Raw genomic sequence first — 16,170 nt, 5'->3', positions numbered from 1 at the left:
TGCCTGCAGTTGTACAGGGGCAGGCGGTGGGCTCGCTGTGCTGCACGTTGCTGGTTCAGGTCTGGTCAGCGTTTGATGGAAGACCTCCAGCAAAAAGGCAGGCTGGGCTTTGACTAATTCTGGCAATTTTCAGGTCTCAGAATTGACTACTGAGCACTGCAGCGTACAAGGGTGATAGCTGGGGATGCTCTCCTTGGCATGTAAGGTATGGTTTGGCAGGTTTTGCTAATGTAAATGCATAAACCCTAAAAAGCAAAAAAACGGTCCATTTTCATTGCATACTTGGTGCAAACAGTGGCATTTATCAACCGTTCATTGCTTTCTCCAAAGATGACAGTCTCCTATGTAGCTGTGCGTTCACGTCTCGGTGGTGAACTACCTGTTCCTTTCCCTGGCTCCGTTAATAAGCCATGTTCTTTCTGAATCACTCGCATAACGAGCCTTCTAGGCCCGTTAGATAACCCAGCTCAGCTCAGCTGCAAGGTAGTGACAGTTCAAGCAAGTTCTGAAGAAAAATACCACTTTTTGGACTATGAGAGATTCTTATCAGTGCAATGATTGTGAGGACAAGAATATAGTCTCACTAAAGACGCTATAGCTTTAGAGCTTTACTCACAGAACCATTGAGGTTGGCACGTCTGGAGGTCAGCAGGACCGTGTCCAGATGGGTTTTGAGTATCTCCAAGGATGGAGACTCCACAACCCCTCCGGGCAACCTCTTCTTCTTGTGTTTAAGTGGCATTTCCGTATTCCCGGCTGTGCCCGTTGCCTCAGTTGTCAGGTGGTTTGGGTCACTGACTTGCAGAGGGTTCAGTAAATCTCCGGCTTTCGCTGGCAATTTTATGCAAACACGGAGAGAGGAGGAGGAGCTCATGTGCATGCAGTGGGTACGCACAGGTACACAACATGCGTACACAGCAGATAGTCACACGTTTAGATGGTACAAAGGATTGTGATAGACATAAGATAGCTATCAGAAATGGGTTTCTGGGGGAAGCTTCAGCATGCTAGTATTGCCCTAATTTCTGACACCTCTCGGACAAAATAGTCGTCTTCTGGGGGCAGTTGTCTTTTGAGACAACAAAAGTTGTCCCTGTTTCTCCCACCTTTTCGGCGGTTGTTACCCTTCCACAGGAGGCATCTGCCTTCCATAGCTTCTCGCCCGTTCTGGCTCCTCTCGGACACACCTGGTTTGTTTGCTGTCGGTGGGGGGTGCTTTTCTGTGTGATTCTGAACAGAGCTTGTCTCGGGCCTGTCCAGGCCATGGCTGGGGGCTTGGCATCGCCCGGTGCACACAGAAATAAAGAGGGTATTTTAAATATGATTTCCTTCAGGAGGCCATCGTGTTTCTGAACGCGATGATCTCCCACAGTTGCCACAAACCCGCATGGCCACTTTTGTAGCGTTTGCTGTACGCTGTCGCATTGCTCATTTCCGACAGACCATTTCCAATAGCCTTTTTACTGCCCAGAAGTTACTCCGTTCTCCCACCACCCCCTCTGACATGTGGTTACCTGCTGCTTTGCAGGGGAATGAATAGCATCTTTAATCACACTTAATTACCATGCGACTGCAGACAGGAACTTCACATACAGAGCAGCTCAAGATGGAGAAACAAGATCCTTTACAAGCACAGATAGATACGGAATGCTAATTATTAAAATAATCACTATTTTCAAAATACACACTACACACAAAATTTAGTCAGGATCTATACTTTCTAAGACAGCTATTCTACAAGTCATAAAATTTCTCTCATTTTGCAAACTTCTTTACAGTATTTCTAGTCGCAATATAAGCAATCTGTAAGTTGTCCAAATCTCTCTGAGTTTCAAAATCTAGCACATCTCGTTTTGTTTACACTTTGCATGGGCTAATAATTACATTTTAGGTCATTCAAATACAGAAGTAAATAGTTCAGTACCTGGATACACGAGAAATCAGTGTTTTGACAAACAAGTGCCGTACATTTAGACCACAGATCATTCTTGCGGCATTGCCTGTGGAATTTCTTCACCTGTTTTACTGCACGCTCTCTGGGAAGGTCCAGATAAACACAAGCCCACGATCTGTATATTTTTAAGAGCTTTCACATTCCAGTAAACTCTCGCCACCTGATTTTCACAGAAAGCTGTTTAACTTCCTTCTTGTTAATAGCTGGAGAAAAAAAGAAATATATTTACGTCCTACTTGAAAGACTGTGTTTGAGTATCGCAGCATTACTCCCTCCGTGTCTGGTGCCAGCCTTAGCCATCAGTCCAGCCTGGCATCAGCACTGACCTTCGTGATATTTTTTCTTTGGAAGAAGAGACTCTAGCCATGCTTCTATTATTGTGTGATTTATTTCTTTGCTTCTTGGCTTAAAAAAGGAGCAATTACTTTTGACAAGTAGAGATTTCAGGGAATGTATGAGGATATGAGTCCTACCAGCTATTTATGTATGGAATAATTAAAAACAATGACTAAGTTCTGCTATCAGCCTGCCTAAAAAAAGAAAACCCTCTGATACCTCAAGCACACAAGCAACATCAAATGGCTGTAGAGTTGTCATGGAGCATTCCCTACTTCTTTTCTAATTCTTCGTCTTCGCCCATCTGAAGACGCTTTTCCAGCTTGTTTTAATTCAGCATTAAAATACTTCTGTGGGGTAACAAAGCGCAGTGCGTTCCAGGTGCATCAGGATTTGGGTCCCTGAGTCCCACCTGCGGTGCATCTGGCCGTTAGGTGCCTCCCCAATTACCCGAAGGGCTCCCCTGAGAGCTGTGTAGCTGTTCCCAGAGGAGGACCGGAGCCCCGGTTCCCTGCGAGAGGTCCCCTGGGGTGGCGGTGCCCAGCGGCTCTGGCCGGGCCGGCACGGGCGCGCAGGGCGGCTCTCGTGCGGTGAGCGGCTCCCGCAGCTGGGTTAGCTGAATCATCCCCCCTAATCCTCCGCTCGGGAGCAGAAACCCACGTTTTCAGTGCAGCGATGCCTAAGTTAGGACTCCACATCTGTAGACTGGGGGCCATCAGCCAACGACTCAGCAATGCCTTGTGGTGTGTCTTTCTCGCTTCCCCTTTCCTGTTTTGCTTGATTTTCATTGTTCCCCTTTCGTAGCTTTTTTTCCCCATAACTGACTTGTGTTTTGCTGCAGTCTGTGGCTGGTGTAACGACGGCTCTGGTTAGAGGGCGAGGGCTCTGTGTCAGGGGCTGGATGTGTCCCCGGCAGGTGGAGGAGCAGGGCTGGAGCCCTTCCTCGCCTCTAAAATGTGCATTTCGTTCGGTTGCAGCCTGTGCTTCCCCCGTGCAGCCATCCTGCTCTGTCCTGCCTTCTCAGTCTTATTCCGCTTGGGAGCAGCATTTTTAAAGCATTTTTTTCCCTCCCCTCTGGCTTTGAAAAGTGCCGAACGCATTGTTGGTGCTTAATAAATAATAATAACACAGGAGCCAGGTATTTCTTTATGCCTTTGCAGCAGATGAGGTGCGTGTCTGCCAGGCATTCAAGTCTTGCTGCAGTATGTTTAGCAACAATGGAGAAGTTAATATTTTTATTTCGTTTTGAAGTTAATGACAGAATATAGCCATCTGTCTGCATGTTTATAGGTCTGTCTTTTTTTTTTTTTTAAACTCCTTTCTTTCTTTGAAAATGGATCCTGGTTGACTGTCAGGAGAAAACATTTTTTTTAAATAGTCAAGATATAGGCTATACTACAGTTAGAATTACAGATATTTCCCACATCCTTGTCTTTCAAAAGTGTCTGGGGAAAAATGCATATAAAGCCTAATAAAAACCAACTGTATCACTGAAATATAACTCACTTGGGTATTTCTCTGTCTCTGTTTTTACATACACTATAATATACAGTGTTACCTTTACATTGGATAACAAGGCACTGTCACAAATCCAGGTTTTGGGGAGACTTACATTTTTATTATTTCATGTAATGCAAAAATGGCAATTAACTGCCCAGCATATTATAGCCATCTACAGAGAAAATTAGGAAGAAGCTGCCCATTGATTCATGGCGCCTTACTGTCATGTCTTCCCCATGCCACGGAAGGAGTGATGGGCTACTGCAGCTTCCCGACCTCGTCTTTAATGTATCTGTTGTGAACAAGAAGATACGAAATAGGTTGTTGCCACAGTTTGAAAATCCTGCTTGCCGCCTTGGTCCTGAAAAGTAAAATTTTAAGAACCTCAGACAAAGGTTTCGTGAGAAGAGTCGCCCTCTGCCTACGTCTTGCTGGGAACAGAGCTCCTCTGCCTTTTTCTAATGCCCTTTCAGTGACTGTAACACTACTGAGTAGTTGCATCCTGGTTCACCGCTCCCCTCCTTTTAAACCTTGGATGTGGAAGAGTGATAATTTTCCATGAATCCTTACTATTTTCTCTTTAATATGTATTTCCAGTTTAAATCAATCATTTTTAGAAGTTTTATTCCACGATGACCAGTCTTGGACAGGCTTTGCAAAATGATTGATTCCTAGCCCAGCTTTGGAAGACTTGTGAGAAGCCACATTTGCAGTTAGTGCAAGTCACCCCTCTGCTCTTCTGGCAGCATCGGCAGAGTGCTGTAGCAGCTATATCCTTCTTCATCCCCGGGCGTGAGATACTGGAGTCACATATGGAAATTTCTACTGCTTGTCATATTTTATGGGCACATGGCACATCCTGATATCGTAACGATAGATTTGACGTGATCGTACACGTGTAGGGCAGCACAGACAGTTTTGGAATTGCAAATGTACAATAGGAAGAGACACCTTTTGCTGCATATTTTTAAGTAGCCCAGCAAGGATGAAGGAGTCTTCTTCCTCATGTACTCTTGCTGCTGTGTCTCAATAGGAGAACAACGATGCTGTGCCAGTATCATTTAGTTTTCCAGTTACTAGAATCTTATTTTGAAGTTATGTGGTTTTACAGATTTTGCCATGTAACTTCTGGCTCTTTGCTTTTTTTTCTGCTTCATTCCTTTATCAATTCAATTGCTCTAAGATATGCTGTATGTATTTGCATGGGACGTTAAGTAAAATCAAGAACAAAGCAGTATCTCTGAAACTTGGCTCTCCTCTGTACTTCTGTTCAGCCTGGTATTTCTTTTCTGTAGAGTAATTCAGCATAGTGGCTTTGATTTATTTAAAAAAAAAAAATTCTTTCAGATAAACTACGCATTTTGTGACAACTTTTGTCCCTAGTATTATTCTGAAGTGATGGTACCATCCCTGTGGAGCTCTGCTGCACGCCAGCTCTTTTCTGCACCTTTTGGCTATGAAAGCGTTGCTGTATCTTGTGTTAGTGCCGTGAGTGCAAGCTGGGGTAAAGGACTATGTAAAGGAGACATAAGAGAAGACCCAGAGGGAGGCAAGTCCCCATGCAGTCCCATACTGGCTTATTTAAATTGGCACCAACGCACGCGGGCACTTCCTTGGACTGGATGACTGGTGCTGGTTTCCCTGGAACCGGCGGGATCGCAGGGTGGGAGCAAAGCTGCTCTGCAGCGAGAGCAACTTGCTGCCTATCTCTAGGCAAGATAAACCGTTGCCTCTGCAATAGCCAAGGTCCTCCTGGCCTTTGCCGTGCAAAAAGGAGGGAGGAAACGCACCGCTTGGACAGCGAGCGGGGTGCGTAGAGGGTCTGCTCTTCCCCAGCACCTGAAAGACCACCTCTGTGGGAGCCCAGTAGGCGAGATTAACTGGAATAAGGGCCTGCACAGCCTTTTAGACCGAATCAAGCACCGTATCTTTTGAAATAAGTGAGCGTGCCTCTATTTACAGACAGATTGGTCCTCCCTGAATTTAGGCCGGTCACTAAATACATCTGCTTTAATTTCTATAATAGAGATGATGCGCACAGATGAAAATTGTACCGTAGGGGCGAAGTGTTGCTGACTGTTTTTCTTCACGCGTAAGAATACTTGGGTTACTATATTTGCAATACATCTCTACCTGCAGTAGGAAATCCCAGGTGTACTCCCGGTGAGCGCAGGAAAGTGCTGCGGTAATCCCTGCACTCCCGCACCTCGGGGTGCGCGGGCACGGGCAGGCGTTGGGTGGGCGCTGCGTACTAAGGAGACAATCCTGAAGAGAGACATAGACCAGAAACGCGAAGGTGTGGAGCCGGGGCAGTGCCTGGCAGGGGTGAAGCAGCCACCCAGTGATCTTAACGCTCCAGGCAATGAAACCTCACCTCCCTGCCTCCCTGCCGCTGCGGCCGGGGATGCACCCGGCTCCTGGTGCACGCTGCGCCAACATGGATGCAGCTGCAGCGTTTTGTGCTTCAGCTATTCATTGAACACATGCGGTCTTCGTTTTTGCTTAAAAGCATTGGTTTTTTCCCCCTGCGGTGCTGACCTAACTGGGAGGCAGTTTGCAGCACGGCAAGCTGGAGCGGGCTGGGGCGGCACGCTCCGCTCTGACTCACTGAAATACCAGCTTGTTATATTTTTACCTGTGTCAGCATAAAAAGGTGCTTTTTTCCCCTTCCAATTTCTCATAGCAGCTGAATTTGCCAATGTTGTGTTGTTGTAGGGTGACTCTAATTTTTTGTCCTGTCTTAAGCGCAAGGTGACCTAAACTTTGCAGACTTTACTATGCCGTTGCACTTTATTCAGCCTCAGCTATATGCTGTGTTAGAATATATCAGTTTCCATTGAAGAGCACGTACTTCAGCTGTGTGGAAAAAGATTGCGAGTAGCAGAGGGAAATTTAAAGTAGAGGAAGAAAGAAAGATCCTATTTTAAATACCACAAGTGTCATTAGTTGGTTTTAGGCATATTTGCATAACATGGTTCTGTAAAAAATAAATGTGACTTTATAACACTGAAAAGATAAGGCTCCTGTAACATGAAACACGATTTTGATACTCAAACTGCTCAAGTTTAAATTTTTAATAGTCCTTTCCCAACAAAATGATGGCAACGTACACCAGTGTCATGTCTTTCATCGTTCCTATCTATTCGTTTACTTAGGTCCTAGGAAGCTCGTTGCTGATCTGCTGGAAAGAACCTGATTTTTTCAGTTGCTGTCTCATTCGAGTGGGAACACGTCCGTCCTTTCTTCAGCTTTCGTGTTCCTATGTCCCGGGGAGTTGGAAGGGCTGCGGACGGTGGGTCGGGGCTGGCCGGGCACGGGGGTTCCTCCTCCGCTGGGCGCCCGCCTTGGCTCTGCCGGGTCGCGGCGTGCCGCTGCCTCGGGCGCGCAAGCGTGATTTATTTCCAGTTCTTGCGTACCGTTAGCTTCAAGTCCCACTTCTTCCCTCCGCTTCCTTTGCAGCGAGTGGCTGAGGTTTCACTTCTCTGCTCCTTACCCCAGAGCAGGCGCGTGCTCTTTCACAGAAATGTGTGAGCTTTACCTAACGAGGCATCCTTTCCAAACCTGTGTGACGCAGATCCACGTTAGCCACCGGCCTTGTGTGACGCTAGATCATTTGAGGACACGCAAACGGCTTTTACGCTGAGGATAATGACTTTTTTTCCCCTAGAAGATCTTGCTTCCCCGTCAAAAAGGGGGAGGCCGTTGTTTATCTTTCAGGCTGATGAATAGTAAGAAGTTAAAAAAAAAAATCCTCTGGGGCACTTAAAGTATTTAGCATGGGTTTTGGTTTTTTTTTGGACAGGAAGTTTCTTTGGTCTCTCAGATGTCTTTACAGTAACTTTTCTTTGGTTAAAAATATTACTAACATAATTTCAGAAAAATGCTGTTTCCCATGCATTTGAACTTCTGTAAGCCTTTCCTGTGTTCTCATATTCAAAGGGAAAACAATAATTATATCATTAAAAATGGGAATTCAGCCACGAAACACCTTTTTAAGACTGAGGCATGTCAGGATATTTTACCCTGAGACAACTTGAGCCAGGATTTTTGTTGTAAGCTCTTTGTAGTCTAATGCTTACACAGGGAAGAGTGATGATACTTGTTAGGTTAACAGGTCTTTTTTTAGGGTTTGTAATAATTCGCCAGAGAGGAACATTTTGAAGCAAGTAGTGGTAGGACATCCTCACTGAATCATGTTGAAGCGCTTACTTGAACTGAAAGAAAGCAGAGCCCAACGAAGCAGCTCTCGCCAGCAAGTCTTCAGTATTTTTCTCAGGGAAAAATAGCGCAAAAATGTTGTTCTCTGCGCAGCATTCATTTCTGCATGTCATTAATCCTCGCTGTCTCCTATCCATCCCCCCCCATAAGTGACCGCAATGCTGATACCTACCAGATGGTATAGGATTGGAGATGTTTGAAAAAGTGGGCACTTATAGATGTTCTGAACTTCAGTGTTGCATGGAAATACAGATTTTTGTGTACTGGGAGGTACTGTGAAAAACAGAGGTACCAGGACTTGTGTTTCATAATTTAGTGAGCGGTTCCTACATATATATATACTGACAAATACCGGGTTTATCTGCTTATTATTCAGCCCTACATAAGATTTCATGGTGCCCTTTTTTTACCATACATTAATATTCTGATATTGTGCACTTTTTCATACCGGAAGCGTCTTACCATGTGCATTTAGCTTGCATTTTTGAGTGGAATAGGTGTGGAGGGACTTTTTGATAAATTTGGAAGAGATGTAGATGAGCTGAACTCTGATGATGTGGCAAGCCTGTTTTCCAGAGCGCTGTGGCGCTCTGTAAAAATACTGCAGGCAACGCTTCGCTGTATTCAGCAATCCCCGAAAATCCAGCTGCTGTCCATGGGCCAAATTCTTCCCTCACTAACACCCAGGAGGCCCCCGGTGACTTCAGAGGATTTATCCTGGGCTAAACTGAGGGCTGTTTAATTCCATACCAAATCTTCTGTCCTGGAAAATGACTCTACCAATGTGCTTCAGATAATACTCCCGTTAAGCCAAACTGGCTCCATGTTTTTGTACAAACCGAATAACTACAGTTGCTCTAAGCTTGCTTCATTTTCTTGATTGCAAAGTCTTTTAAATGTTATCGCAGTGTCGTGGTATGCAAAGACATGGCGGCACCGTCAAGGTCCAAGGCACCGGATTCTCGTGATGTTCAACTGACCGCAGATCATTCTGGGGTGAATTTTCCCAGTAATGGGCTTTTATGCAGGGCCCTTTCCTTCACCTTCTCGGCTCCGTGCGGTTCCTTTCCGACATAGCGCTGGTACAAATCGGGGGGCCCGCAACACCTCGGGTACCTTCCCCTCGCAGAGGAGGGCTGCAGGTGCCGACGCTGGTGTTTAATCCAGACGGCCCCGGTGCCCGGAGCCACCCCCGGAGCAGGGTGCAGCGGCTGGAGCAGGGCAGCCCCGGTGCGGGGATAATCCTCGCTGGGAGCCACGCGGAGCAGCTTCAGCCGCCCAAGTATTGGAGCTGGTACTGCGTTGCGCCTCGGCCGTCTGCAATATCGGGACGTTGCAAAAACGACTGGAACCCAAACCCAGCCCTTTTCGTGGGCACAGTTAGCAGCACGGGAGAACTTTCTAACCGTAAAACACTGGGCTTTGACCAAAGTCCCTTCGATCGCTCGGTCTCATCTTCCCCAGCCACCCTCCCCAAATGCCAGCCCTCCTGGGCGGCAGGAAACCCAGCAGCTTTGTTAGTTTTTACGGGTGTTTTGAGGCCCTTCGAGGGTGAATGCGATGGCACGTTCCCCACCCGTCCCCCTTCCCCAGTCACCACGAGGACTTTCCCCTTTTTGTGTTTGTCACTCAGCGGCTCGTATTTATATGAGTATTACCTGTATTTAAGCATGTGTTTTTAAACACTATAATCATCTGGCTCAATTTCAGCGTGCAAATGAAGACTATATTCTAAACGATTAATAACAAAGCAGAGAGGACGTCCTTATCGCTGCCTGCGAGCGAGCACAAAGGAGCCGGGTGGCGCTTTGCCGGGGCGGGAGCGGGGAGAGGCTGGAGCGGAGGCGGCGGCGGCGCTGGGCCGGGCGCGGAGCATGCGGCTGGGGCTGGCGAGTTGTTGGGTTGTTAGCGTCCGGAGCGGTCAGGAGGGTGTATGGGACGCCCTATTTCATATAGGTAGGGGTCTGCGGGTATGCATCCCTACGTATACATTACACATCAAATACCAGCATATATTACACCGTGTTTTGCTGCTCTTTGCAGCAGTGAAAGCACTAGGATTTTCAGTTGACCTGTAGTAAAGGAGGTATTTCCAGCTCCGAGGATTCAAGCGTAAACTGTACAGCAGAAAATCATAAATTGAGCAAAGATTGTTTTTAAAAAACTGCTTAATGGAGGAGAAAGTCCCTTCTTCCCTTTGAAATTTTTGTTCAGTTGAGGCACTTATGCATTTTTCCCGTATACTAGGAAATGAAATATTTTCATTATACTAAAGCTTTAGAAAAACAGCAAAGACTGTGCAATTGATGGTGAAATCATTCACTGTAAATGGGATCGTTAATGCAAACAAGTAACTAACCTTTAGTGATAATCAAGCAGCAGTATAATAATCTGAGTCATCATGCCTAATGGTGAATGAAGGGATGGGAAGAAGCAAGCAAACACCAAGAGTAAATGTGGGAAAAATTAGGTAAGAAGTTACAAATGATTTTTTCTCCTGCTCACCTGAAGTAGATGAGGAAAATGAGCAGAGGAACAAATCTGAAATCCTCGCTGGCCAGAGGTGGTTGAACCTCAGCCATATTTAAGAGCACTCTGTGCCCGTGAAATGCTGCTGAAAACCAGTAAATGAACTCTGAAAATTGCTGTTGTTGTGCTGATATTATAGTCAATGCTCAAAAAGCACAACTGGGAAAAATTACTCCAGAAAGGTTTAAACTTAAAGAGCAATTTTAAATTATGCAGAGGAAGAGATAGTGAAAAAATTAAAAAAACCTAGAGAACTAATACTGATGACATTAATGCACAAGGGTTGGTTGAACATGAAAAATTATTTGATAATACCTGCAAGCATTTTTTAATGGAAAAGGTCAAAGTCAAAAGAAAACTGCTGAACACTGTGCACAGCTATCTGAAGGTGCTGCCCTAGAAGGCAGAAGAAATGAAACAAAAGGTTATTTGCCATCAGATAGAGAAAATAAAATAAACATACTAAAATTTCTCTCACTTCATACATGTGACTGTTCTTGAAAAAAAGAAATCTCTGAAAAATTGAATCTCTGTGAGAGAAGTTCTTTGTTCTCTAAAAGTCAAAATTTTTCTGCAAATAATTTTAAGAATTATGGTTGGTTAAATAAAAAAGGAAAACAGTACCTTAGCTTGAAAACACACTCAGCAAAACCCAGGGAAATTGTTTCTCTGTGTTTGCCATCAATGGGTTGCAATTTACACTTGGCATTAGAGAGAAATACTGGACGTAAATGACACACAGAAGATTTTACAGAGAGCTGCCAAATTTCCAAAAGCCAAAGAAAGGAGTATTTGTAGGAATTGGACAGATTATGAACAGATGCCCTGATAGTCACATGATAAGTGGAAATTTAGTTTCATAATTTGATTAAAAACAGAGGATTGAAATCACAGAAGGAAATAACCAAGAAATGATTCAGATGTGTATGCGGCATGACTTAGTTAACTTGACTTAAGTGAAAATTCATAAACTGAGGATAGAGCACGTAAGAGCAGCTGAAATCTGGATGATGAGATATAATCCTGTGATTTTGCTAAAGGAAAGGAAAACAGGACAGTTGCAGTTAGAAATTTGTTATATTAAAAAAAAAAAACCTGAAAAAAATTACTTCCTATTTTAGCATAAATTAGATGCGATTTCAGCAAATTCAAGTCGTTTTGCTTGCGAATTTGCAACAGAATAGATGTTGAAAAGTCACATGGGGATGGTTTAGAAGCCATAGAAGAGCAGGTATTTGGCAGGAGGACGTCAGTCGCTACCGAGCGCGGAGGACCCTGCTTGCTGTGACCCAGCGTTTTAGGTCCAGCATCACGAATTGCTGTGTTGGGTACGTGCACAGCACACGTTAAGTTTTTAGTGTTGAGGAAGGTCACAGTACACCTTCCTTTCTGCTCTTTTTTCTGGAAAAAAACATAATTAAATTGCACGGAAGGCCCCCGATGGTTGGGTACCCCAGCAGAGCGGGAGCTGCAGGGCTGCGGGCGGTTGCGGGAGCTCGGTGCCGGCCGGGGGCTCCCCGGGGAGGCGCGGGGGCCGCGGGACCACAGCCTCCCTGACCTACTTTCCCGGCCCACGGAGACGTCGGTGCCGGAGCAGAGGGAACAATGCAGGGACGTGGTGCTCGCGGGGAGAGCCAGGAAGGCCTAAACGCGAATAAAGCAAGCAAACAAGCTTTGATCTTTGAAAGCGTAAGGAATTTTAATTTACAAAATGGTGCAACATCGTGAAAAATAGCAGGACACTCCGTTTTTTTTAGATAAAGAGCATGAATTCTCATCATACATGTGAAATTTATTGCAAAAAAGGACTTGCGTTTAAAATGATGTATTTTGGGCAAGCTAGCTGATAAAGTTGTATAAAATATGCACGGGTGCCCGCATTCATGTCGGCCCGCGGGTCTGCCCCGCAGCGCCTCTGGGCGCGCAGAGGCAGAGTCGGGCTCGCCGAGAGCCCCGCGGCGCTGTCCGGAGGGGCACCCCGCGCCCTTGGCACTCCGGCCGCTTCGCCAGCCGAGGGTGCCTGTCCCCGCTCCGCCTGGCCCCGGGCGCGATGCCGCTCCGCTCCCTGCCGCTGGTTTGCTGACTATACTGCAGGTGCCGAGGACCCTGGCGGTCTCAGCCTTCGTCCCCGCTCCTCACCCTCTCCCACCGCGAGGGAGAAGCCTCCGTACTGCACCGGGTGGGAGAGGGCTGGGAGGAACCAGGGGTGCGGCCGCGTGCAATGCGGCGGTTTGCCTCCAATCGTGTCCGCGCGAGGCTTCTCCGAGGCGAGGGGAACATATGTCCCGCAGTCGCTATACATCACGCAGGTTGGGAGCGGCGCGCAGGACTGCAGCTGTGCGCGCAGGAGTACTCAAACGTGAGCGCGACCCACAAACACTTGGCAATCGTTCAGAAAAGGAGCTTAATCTGTTTTCATCTAAGCCCATTTTTCTCTTGCCTGCAACGTCCCCATGATGTTGTGTTTGATACTGGATCGCGGCGTCGCGCGAAGATGTCAAAAAAAAAAATATCCAGGTTGTCGGCAAAAAAAAAGGCCTTTTCCTGAGGTATTTTGCCCTGATCAGTGTTTTCAGAGGCGTTCGCGTTACAGACTTCAAGGCCGTTTGCCTTTAATCTGAATTAACGTTCTGCTAGTAAAATGCAACACTCTGTCATACTCTAATCTCACCTGTTTCTGTAACAAAGGAAAAATAAAACATCTTTTTGTAAATGTATTTCCTACCTATTAGGTCTGAAACAAATATTTAAGTGAAATTCACGTGATTCTCATCTGAAAAGCAAAACTTCAGGTTTGCAATGGAAACGTTTGTTTTTTCTAGGAGGGGTAATATCATACACATATGGATATTACGTTGTCATAGTATGTGCATATTTTTTCCCTACCCAGCTTTAATTCTTTGTCTAGTTACTCAGATTTTGGAGGCAGGATTCACTAGTCGGTGACTTATTTTACAAATTGCTAGAAAGAAGACAGGATTGTGTGTAACAACAGGAAAAGCAAAAACATTGCAATTGATAAAAAATACAGCTGCATGGCTCAGTGTGAAAATGGATTTTGCTCTGTTGCTTCTTTTTTTCTTCTGTGATTGTTTTTAGCTCAAACTCTAACTTCAACTGGCAAATTCAATATATTATTAGCTTTGTTTATTGTAAAACAAATAGACTGCAAACTGCATGGGTCTGTGAGGCTGGAGTGGTTCGTACAGCATATGCCAGAATGCAAGGATGTGCCTGCAGGATGTATCCCGATGAGCCTAAGGATTTGCGAGGTCTTGCGTCCTGCCTGCTGCCCTGCTTGCACCCAAAGATATCCCGCTTCCAGTGAACAGAACATATATGCACCTTACGCCCCTAGCTAAAGACTGGAGAGGAGTTTGACAAATGTAACACTTGGCTTTTAAGCTCATCATTTCTTAGTGGTAGATATTAACTTTGATGCCTAATAATTCATTGCGTTTCTAAGATCCAATTTGGAGCAAATGCGAGCTCCAAAGGCTGTGTAATCGATGGCATTGTGGTTTGTAAACGTTTTATCTCTCTCTTTGTTGCAGGCCATTAGCAGTGTGACATGTAGGCTGAACAGTAATAAATGCCCATTGTTCCTTTTACAAGCATCTCGGAATAACTACATATATATTTTTATCTCACTTTTCCTCCCCGGAGTGCTCGGTGAGGTCCCCGTAATGCACAAACCCACCTCTTTTATACCTTGTAGGAATGTCTGTGTCCCGTAGGAGACAAAGGAGGGGGCTTTGCTCTGGTTTGGGTTATTTGTGGTTTTTTTCTCTAAGAGAGTGAAGAAATGAGTCTGTGACAGTTGTGGTGAAAATTTTTGAGATGTGTTTTTCTAAGGAAATTAATCTTTGCTGTAGAAAAAAGCTGTTTATAGCATAGCACTTGGGTTGAATTTGTTGATGGTGAGCTAGGCAGCATTAATTAGGAGCGGACTTTGCACGCAAGGCTTCCGCGGGCACCCAGCAGCAGGGCACCCGCTCCTGGTGGGAGCCCCCGCAGGGACAGCGAGCCCTGCAGAGCTCTGCCCGCTCTCCCGGGCGGGGGCCTCGGGCGCGGCGCCGGGGGTCACCCAGACCCCGCAGCTCCCACTGGGTCAGGAGCAGCGAACAGTGGTTAGAAAGTGCAACTGGTGGCAAAGAGAAGCGTTCAGTCGCTAACGAAACCAGGGGCAGCCTTTAAGCCTGGTACATACGTTTCCTTCTAATATAATAATACAAGTTTGGGATTTCTTTTCTGTAGAAACCTCTGCACCTTTTTATAGAGAAAAATGTTTGGATGAAAAAACAAAAACAACATAGGGTGTGTGTATGTTTTATGCTCCTAAAGTGAATCTTGTTTAATCTAAAATAGTTTGCAAACGCTGTCTTATATACGTTTGGTTTTTTTAAGTCAAATGAAATCTAGTAGGCTGGGTATAGGAATTTATACAGCTGATGGCTCTAAGTCTTTCAGACTACCCGACATATGGATAAACCATGCACAGATTTAGCAGGTCTGTCTTTATGTTAAAACGTATACGTGATAAAAATATATGACTGAAGAGAATTTCTGTGGTTAGCGCGATTTCATTCTGAAATGCTGCAAGACATTCAATAAAATTGCGTTTATTTTCAGAGGGTATTCACAATGAATCGATAACCCTTTTTCCCCGAGAGTTTTTGCATCTATTTCTCTGCCATTATGCAATAGACTTGCAACCATTTTTGCCGGTGCAGGTGTTGTTTATTAAAAGGAGCATAGTCATTGCAGGTGTATATTAGACATTAGCTGAACGTAAAGATATTAGCAAAAAGCGCCTTCTGACTGGCATTTTTATATCCTTACGTCTCTGCGAGGTCTGTAAAGGCAGATGCTAGGCTGCACACCAAGAAAGGGCTTCAGCCCCAATCAGTCGGAGCCCATTTGTCCATCCCTCATCAGCGATTCTCATTTAGCCTCTCTGGGAAAAAGAGGAATATAGTTTTCTAGAATCAAAAGTTATCTTTAAATGTTTTTAGAAGTATAGTCAAGGAGTAAGGATGTTTTAATTTCTGATTTTCCAGCTCATGGGTCATATTTGACCAACTGCTTTCAGCAGAAGACATGCCACTTTGTTGAGCTATTTAGGAATCAAAAAGACTGTCTTAATTTAAAACAAGGAGCCTTTGTTTTAGTTGGTGACTGCCTTGTGAAATTTTTCAGTTCTCAGCGGGTTAACCAGGGAACAGGGGCAGAGTCATAATTGGCCTATTTAGAGTATTTTGCATGTGAATAGTGTGTTAGTGAAGCATTACTAAGTCTGTTGTGAGTGACATGGTGATTAGAATTTAGATTAGGGAAAACACATTCTGTACTTTATCAAGTACAGTAATTAGTTCAGTCAGTAAAAGTTGATTACAAGTAACGATAAAGTTAGATTTTTGGTACTTAATTTTAAAATTTCTTTATTAAATGGTAAATTTGTTCTTAATATAAATGGTAGTATCTACACCTGTTTTATTGCGTATCAGAATAATTAAAAGAACAATGTGTTCAATGCAGAGTATAATCAGGGGATTTATATATTATGGGTAAGTTTCAACGTAGTTTATAGCAAATAGAACATTACTCAGGAAATTGTTCTTCTGTCATAGTTT

The 16,170-nt window shown here is 44.9% G+C and overlaps 1 protein-coding gene across 9 annotated transcripts in view; it reads left to right on the top strand.

Moving 5' to 3' along the window:
• Positions 1 to 16,170, top strand: part of TCF4 (transcription factor 4) — a 235,940-nt gene that overhangs the window by 122,343 nt on the left and 97,427 nt on the right. The gene's annotated exons all lie outside the window — the stretch shown is intronic.

This window comes from Calonectris borealis, chromosome Z, assembly GCF_964195595.1.
Source record: "Calonectris borealis chromosome Z, bCalBor7.hap1.2, whole genome shotgun sequence".
Taxonomy (NCBI): Eukaryota; Metazoa; Chordata; class Aves; order Procellariiformes; family Procellariidae; genus Calonectris; species Calonectris borealis.
Note: the sequence above shows the minus strand (reverse complement) of the source record. Positions and strands in the feature narration are given on the sequence as shown.